Source organism: Aethalodelphis obliquidens, unplaced genomic scaffold, assembly GCF_003676395.1.
Source record: "Aethalodelphis obliquidens isolate GAN/ISIS:26980383/991018 unplaced genomic scaffold, ASM367639v1 scaffold9, whole genome shotgun sequence".
Taxonomy (NCBI): domain Eukaryota; kingdom Metazoa; phylum Chordata; class Mammalia; order Artiodactyla; family Delphinidae; genus Aethalodelphis; species Aethalodelphis obliquidens.
The window spans coordinates 10,522,011-10,530,367 of record NW_020837953.1 but is presented as its reverse complement, the minus strand read 5'-3'; the positions used below and the strand labels follow the sequence as shown (position 1 = coordinate 10,530,367).

Here is an 8,357-nt window from a genome sequence, read left to right as displayed (position 1 = left end):
TACTCTAGTCCTAATAAAGCTCCACAACTCAGACATTCCTCTTCTGAGAACTCTATCTGATGCCTTGTGTTTTACGATGCCTCCCCACTCCAGCTTTGCACACAAAATATTCCCAGCCCTAGGTGAATGTGGGAATTGTTTGGCCTACTGCTTTCTAACAGACTTTCCCCAGCATCAAATAGTGTCCTCATTTGCGTTCACAAATTAATGCTCATCAAAAGACTCAGGGGGAACGCTCTGCAGATCTCCAAAGCTCTTTCTTTGTGCAGTTCCCTCCTCTCTGGCACTCTGCTTGGCTAATAATAGCTGCCTTCCCCTCCAAAAACTCCAGTATCTATCTCCTCAACCCAGCAAGACCACCAGACTCTGAATTTCCCTTCCCTCCACTATAATGTAGAAACTTCCTCCAGGGAATAAGTTGAGGAAATCAAGGGGTTTGCTTCATTAATTTCCCATTTCTCAGGGTTCACAGTCTTGCAAGGCCTGTTGCCCAATGTCTGAAACATTGTTTCACTTATTTTGTCTGGTTTTCTAGTTAAGTGGAAAGGTAAATCTAGTCCCTGTTACTACCTCATGGCTGAAAGTGTTAAGTCCCTCCTAACTCTGGTTTTGCATTCCTCAAATCTATCTTCTTCCTTATAAAGCCAGAGTGATATTTCATAAATGCAAGTATAACATTAACTCTCCTCACTTAAAACCCCTCAATTGCTTCCACCTGACACTAATCCCATTCTTAAACTCTAGGTTCCTGTCATGCTAAGCAGTCCTGGAATTCATCAGGCTGTTTCATGCACCTATGCTTATTTTGCTCCCCACTCCTTTAGCCTTTAAAAGATAGCTCTTGGCTTCCCTGGTGGCGCAGTGGTTGAGAATCCGCCTGCTGATGCAGGGGACACGGGTTCGTTCCCCGGTGCGGGAAGATCCCACATGCCGCAGAGCGGCTAGGCCCGTGAGCCATGGCCGCTGAGCCTGCGCATCCAGAGCCTGTGCTCCGCAATGGGAGAGCCCACAACAGTGAGAGGCCCGCGTACCGCAAAAAAAATAAAAAAAAAAAAAAAAAAAAAAGATAGCTCTCTGTGGTCAGAGGGTAAAAACTTCCAGTTAAAAGAAGAATAAGTTTGGGGGATCTAATGTACAGCATGGTGATTATAGTTAATAATTTGTATTACATACTTGAAAATTGCTAAGAGAGATTGTCAACATTCTCACCATAAAAAAGAAATGGTACTGGTGGCTCAGTGGTTAAGAATCCGCCTGCCAATGCAGGGGACATGGGTTTGATCCCTGGTCCAGGAAGATCCCACATGCCGCAGACCAACTAAGCCAGTGCACCACAACTACTGAGCCTGCACTCTAGAGCCTGCGAGCCACAACTACTGAAGTCCAAGTGCCACAACTACTGAAGCCTGCGCGCCTAGAGCCCAAGCTCCACAACAGGAAAAGCCATGGCAATGAGAAGCCCGCGCACCACAACAAAGAGCAGTCCCCGCTCCCCGCAAGGAGAGAAAACCCGTGTGCAGCAACGAAGATCCAATGCAGCCAAAAATAAACAAATTTTTAAAAAAAAAGAAATGGTAGTATGTGAGATGACAGAGGTATTAGCTAATGCCATGGTGGTAATCATTTTGCAATATAGAAGTGTATCAAGTCAACATGTTGTACACCTTAATATTACACAATGTAATATGTCAATTATATCTCAATGGGAAAAAGAAAGGCACAGCTCTCTGTATCCTTTATGAATACTTCAATAACCACTCACTGCATCTGGCACAGTCAATTCCTTCTTCCTTTGTACTGACATTTTATCTAGTACTGAATTCAGTTGTCGTTATTATTGTTGACCCTATTATTATCTGTTCATCACACATATATTGAAATTAGTTGTGGGCAGGTGCTACAGAGAGGTGTAGAGGAGCGAGACCCTGGCCCCTGACGCTCCTGGCCCCTGAGTTCACCCCGCTTCTCCACCCCTTGGGCCTGACCGGCCAGCCCCAGGAGTGCTGCGAAGCCACCAGACCCTGGACGCCTGCGGGCCCCACATGTCCGCAGAGCTAGACCTAGGTCAGGTGGCAGCTCAGTGGCCAGGCTGGACTCTGAGCATCCTGGTGGTGGTGGCGCACTGACCTAACGGCTCTGGCCAGAAGTACCAGTTGGTGGTGGATAGTGGGGTGGCTTGGGCAAGTTGGCGCTCCCCATCCGACTCATACAGTCCTCTTTTGTAACAGATTGTGAGCCAACCAGCTGCTTTGTGTGTGTGTGATAGATGACAGAGCAGCCCAGTTAGATGTTCTGGATACAATAGGACAAGAAGTTTGGAGCTATAAGAGAACAGTTCCTGAGAACTGATGAGGGCTTCCTATTGCTCTTTTCAGACATACATAGAAGCAGTTTTGAAGAAATCTGTGAGTTTCAAAGACAGACTCTCAGAGTAAAGGATCATGATGAGTTCCAATGATTTTAATTGGTAATAAAGCAGACCTGGATCATCATAGACAGGTAATGTAGGCAGAATAGCAGTTAACCCACAACTTAAGGTGACATACTGTGGGGGTGTCAGCAAAGATTAGGATGAACGTAGATCAAGGTTTCCATGAACTTGTCTGGGTTATAAGGAAATTTCAAGAGTGGGAATGTCTTTCTTCACCAACGAGGAAAGAAAAAGACAAGAAAAGCTGCCATTGTGTCATTTTCTAAGAATTATTTGAGTTTTAGCTACCCACTGCCAGGAAAAGCCTGCATCTTCTCCTTCTCTGCTTACAGTTTACATCATGTTGGTACCTTTCTAGCCTTAGACAAATGATCCTGGTAGCCTTAGACCGAGAAGCTGGTTAATCCTTTCCATGAAGCTAACCTTATGGTCATTTCAAGACAGATTTAAAGGAAACACTAAGGATGCTTCAAAAATTAGCTGATTCCATATACAAAATGAACTCAAATGAATTGAAGACTTAAATGTAAGACCTGAAACCATAAAAGTCCTAGAAGAAAATATAGGTGGTACACTCTTTGACATCAGTCTTAGCAAAGTTTTTTTTGGATATGTCTCCTTAGGCAAGGGGAACAAAAGCAAAAATAAACAAGTGGGACTACATCAAACTAAAAAGCTTTTGCATATCAAAGGAAACCACCAACAAAGTGAAAAGGCAACCTAATGAATGGGAGAAGATATTTTCAAAAGATATGTTCCATAAGGGGTTGATATGCAAAGAGCTCATGCAACTCAATATCAAAAAAGCCCAAACAGTTTGATTAAAAAATGGGCAGAAGACCTGAATAGGAATTTTTCAAAGGAGACATACAGAAGGCCAACAAGCACCTGAAAAGGTGGTAAACATAACTAATCATCCAGGAAATGCAAATCAAAACCACAATGAGACACCACCTCACACTTATCAGAATGACTGTTATCAAAAGGACAAGAGGGCTTCCCTGGTGGCGCAGTGGTTGGGAGTCCGCCTGCCGATGCAGGCGACACGGGTTCGTGCCCCGGTCCAGGAGGCTCCCACGTGCTGCGGAGCAGCTGGGCCCGTGGGCCATGGCCGCTGGGCCTGCGCGTCCAGGGCCTGTGCTCTGCAGCGGGAGAGGCCGCGGCGGGAGAGGCCTGCGTACCGCGAAAAAAAAAAAAAGGACAAGAAACAACAAGTGTTGGTGAGGATGTGGAGAAAAGGGCACCCTCATGCAAGGTTGGTAGGAATGTAAATTGGAGTAACCACTATGGAAAACAGAGTGGGGGATTCTCAAAAAACGAAGAAAAGAACCACCATATGATCCAGTAATTCCACTCCTGGATATATATCTGAAGAAAACAAAAACACCAATTCAAAAAGATATATGCACTGCAGTGCTCATTGCAGCATTATTTACAATAGCGAAGATATAGAAGCAACTTAAGTGCATATCAATAGATGAATAGGTAAAGAAGATATGGCATGCATATATATATATATATATATATATATATATGTATGTAATAGAATACTACTCAGCCATAAAAAAGAATGAAATCTTGCCATTTGTGACAATATGGTTGGACCTAGAGGGTATTACGTTTAGTGAAATAAGTCAGAGAAAGACAGATACTGTATGATTTCACTCATATGTGGAATCTAAAAAATGAAACAGGTGAACAAACAAAACAAAACAGAAACAGACTCATAGGTACAGAGGAAAAACTGGTGGTTGCCAGAGGGGAAGGGAGTGGAAGGATGGATGAAATAGGTGAAGGAGATTAAGAGGTACAAAATTCCAGCTATAAAATAAATAAGTCACAGTATGTAATGTACACATAGGGAATATAGGTAATAATATTGTAACAACTTTGCATGGTGGCAGATGGTAACTGGGCTTATTGTGGTGATTATTTCATAATGTATAAAAATATTGAAACACTTATATCTGAAACTAATATATTATTGCATGTCACATATAACCTGATTAAAATAAATAAATATATATATACAATATTTTAAAAGTTATCTGATTCCTTTTAAATATGTTTCTATATACACAAACATATTCTTTTGTAAGGGCTTTTATTTTAGTACAAATGGATCCGTTTTGGAACCTAAGCTGTTTGCCAAGCTGAAGTCATAGGTTATGAAATAACTTTTATCTTCTAAAATCATTGCCTACTGTTATTCTAAATAGAAGCATAGGGAGTTTATTTAAAATGTGAATTTTTGTAAGTCAGAAAGAGAAAAACAAATATCGTATATTAACGCATATATGTGGAATCTAGAAAAATGGTACAGGTGAACCGGTTTGCAAGGCAGAAATAGAGACACAGATGTAGAGAACAAACATATGGACACTAAGTGGGGAAAGTGGGGGGTGGGATGAATTGGGAGATTGGGATTGATATATATACACAAATATGTATAAAATAGATAACTAATGAGAACCTGCTGTATAGCACAGGGAACTCCACTTCTCTGTACAGTAGAAACTAACACAACATTGTAAAACAACCATACCCCAATAAAAAAATAAAATATGAATTTTTGCCTGTCTGAAAGTTTTTTTTTTTTTTTGCGGTACGCGGGCCTCTCACTGTTGTGGCCTCTCCCGTTGCAAAGCACAGGCTCCAGACGCGCAGGCTCAGCGGCCATGGCTCACGGGCCCAGCCGCTCCGCGGCATGTGGGATCCTCCCGGACCGGGGCACGGACCCGTGTCCCCTGCATCGGCAGGCGGACTCTCAACAACTGAGCCACCAGGGAAGCCCTGTCTGAAAGTTTTGATGTCAACTTTAGTTAACCTTAAATACACTGAATTGAATCCACAAAAGTGGGGCAACTCAAAACTTTGCTGATGCTACAGCCTTTGTTTGCCAGTGGCCAAAATACCAAAATGTCTACTGTATTTGCAGATGAAAAACTGCTTGTAAGGCCTTTATTATTACTCCTACTCCTAAAGATGATAATATTCTGTGTGGTCAAGTATTTGGACTCATTCTGGACTTGGGTGTTTCAATGTTCTTGTTTTTTAAAAAAATAAATTTATTTATTTTTGGCTGCGTTGGGTCTTAGTTGCTGCACACAGGCTTTCTCTAGTTGCGGCGAGCAGGGGCCACTCTTCATTGCGGTGTGCGGGCTTCTCACTGCGGTGGCTTCTCTTGTTGCAGACCACGGGCTCTAGGGACACGGGCTTCAGTAGTTGTGGCACATGGACTTAGTTGCTCTGCGGCATGTGGGATCTTCCCAGACTAGGGATCAAACCTGTGTCCCCTGCATTAGCAGGCATATTCTTAACCACTGCGCCACCAGGGAAGTCCCGTTCTTGTTTTCTTAATTTAATCTTTTCAAAGCCATGTTGAGACTAAAAATAATTTTTTCTGCCTTTCTTTTCAATCATTTCTAGATAAGGAATTTAAAAAACCCAAAACTGGTTTTGTTTGTAATATTAAATATAGAATTGATCTTTCCAGTGTCAGAGATTATTAATATTTTTGCTATATACTTTTATAGATTATTTTCTTATCAAACTAGTTAACAAGTATTTTTATGTTTGTAAGCAAACATGTTTTCACAGCATACCTTGTGTATATGTAAATATAAATATTTAATTCCCACTGTTCATTTTTAACTGACAAAGACAAAAAAGTGAAAACTATAGAAACTGTGATAGAACTTTACTTGTTATTCTGGTCCTGGTTGTACCTACCTTTGGCCAGTCACCTACTACTCAAGAAACCTCCCCAATAGAGTATAACAGGATGAGAATCTGAAATCACTTTCAATATCCCATTCTAGATATTTACTGTTGTATCAAGTAGTAAGTGTAAAACTTTTATTTGACAATATAACTGTGGATGGCTTATTATTTTGTTTTTAATTCTACAGATTGTATTTAGGCAATTCAAAAGCATGTTCCTGATTTGAGATACTAAGTGGTATTGCACACTGTCACTTTACTGAACATGTACAACAGTCCCATGACATTTATAAAGTGTACCCTTGTATGGCTTCGGGTTCTAGAACTAAAATTGATCTCTTATCACACATACAAACAATTTATTTGTGTATCTATCCCCACTGCTAAATTATGAGCTCATTAAAAGTAGGGCTTATCTCTTTTTAGTGTTTCTATCCCCAGGACTTAGCACAATGCATAGCACATAGTAGATGTATAATAAACATTTGAGAATACAGAATTAGTCCAATTAGTTCTACCTTCAAAGTTTATCTCAAGATATTCTCTTCTATCTCATCTGTTGCTACTCTAATTCATCATTTCATCTTGCCTACATTACTGCAAGTCTTATAAATATCTCCCTGCTTTATTTCCCTTGTCCTTGAACAATTTATTCTCTATACAACATCCAGAGTAATATTTTGAAACATAAATCAGATTATCGCAATCACCTTCTCAAAAACTTTCAGTGTCTTTCTATTGTGCTGAAATTAATTCCCAACTCCTTACCATATCCTTTACAGCTTTATATGAAGCAACTATTACTGCCTACCTCATTGACTTCATTTCAAACCACTTTCCTGTAGCTTAGTATGTTCCAGCCACTCTGGCTATTCTGCTTCTCAAATATATCACACTTATTTCTGCCTCAGGCCTCTGTGTTGTTCCCTCTGCTTTTAATGATCTGCTTCTAGAGTTTTGCATGGCTGGCTTCTAAATATTATTCTGATTTCATTTCAAATGTCACTTCTTTAGTGGGACCTTAGCTAATCTTCATGCAGATTAGGACCACAGAAGAAAATTAAAAAAACATGTTGTGTGGTATTGGGTTGGAATTAGAGGTATCCATATGTATGTATATGTATTGTGTGTTTGTGTGGGTATTTATTTATTTACACTGATACCTTTAATACTATTATTAGTATTAGCATATTCATACTATATATATTCATACTGTATATGTTAATACTGATACCTCTTTCCAAGCACAGCAAGCACAGTTAACACCCAGATATTGGTTTCTAAAAACTATTCCTCACTCAATGGAAACAACATTCCTTGAAGAAGTGGCTAATTCTAGGGCTGGGGCAAGGAAAGTAAAAACTGAACCTGGAACATTTTCTTGTGCCTAAAGTAATGAAGTACTCATAAATTGATGGGACCAGGACAAATGGATACCTGAGCCAACTTGTAGGGGCTCCCGCTGGTCAAATTCAGGAAAATTTGAAATCAAAATGAATACTAATAGGCTATAACATATTGAATAAAAAAGAATTCATGAGTTCATACTGATAACTTTTTAAAAATTTAAAGGAGATCATGACAGAAAGCCAAGTAATAAATGCAGAAAGAATGATAAACTTAGGACATCATCATTTTGCAAACTTTTTAGCAATAATTGATTTATGCAACAAGTCAATTACACTAAAACATTAGGTTTAAGATCGTTGAGAACATGAGATTCGCAGTCTCAAAGAATCACTCACAGATTATGTATAAAAAGGGAAGAAGTACTTTTACAATGAAAAAAATCTAAAAATGAGCAAACCAAGTGATCAAAATTATATCACCCCAAATGGGACCAATTGACATTGTTTGCCTCCAGATAGGTTTGTACAGAGGAGGACACAGCAATTCCTATATAGTATTCTTGACGCCCCTCCAAAATAATCTGAGTGTAATCATGAGAAGACAATAAAATAAATCCAAATTAAAGGATAGTCTATAATACAATTGGTCTGGATTCTTCAAGAATGGCAATGTCATGAAAGACTAGTGAAAGGCTAGGGAATTGTTCTTTATTAAATAAGAATAAAGAAACATGTCAACTAACGTGATACCTGATTGGATCCTGGATCTCCCTCTCTCTCTCTCTCTCTCTCTCTCTCTCTCTCATACACACACACACACACACACACACACACACACACACACACACACACAC

The 8,357-nt window shown here is 39.9% G+C and overlaps 1 pseudogene; it reads left to right on the top strand.

The window, feature by feature from the left end:
- The first annotated feature begins 2,129 nt into the window (after positions 1 to 2,129).
- On the top strand, positions 2,130 to 2,697 carry LOC113622458 (ras-related protein R-Ras2 pseudogene; annotated as a pseudogene).
- The last annotated feature ends 5,660 nt before the right edge of the window (positions 2,698 to 8,357 follow it).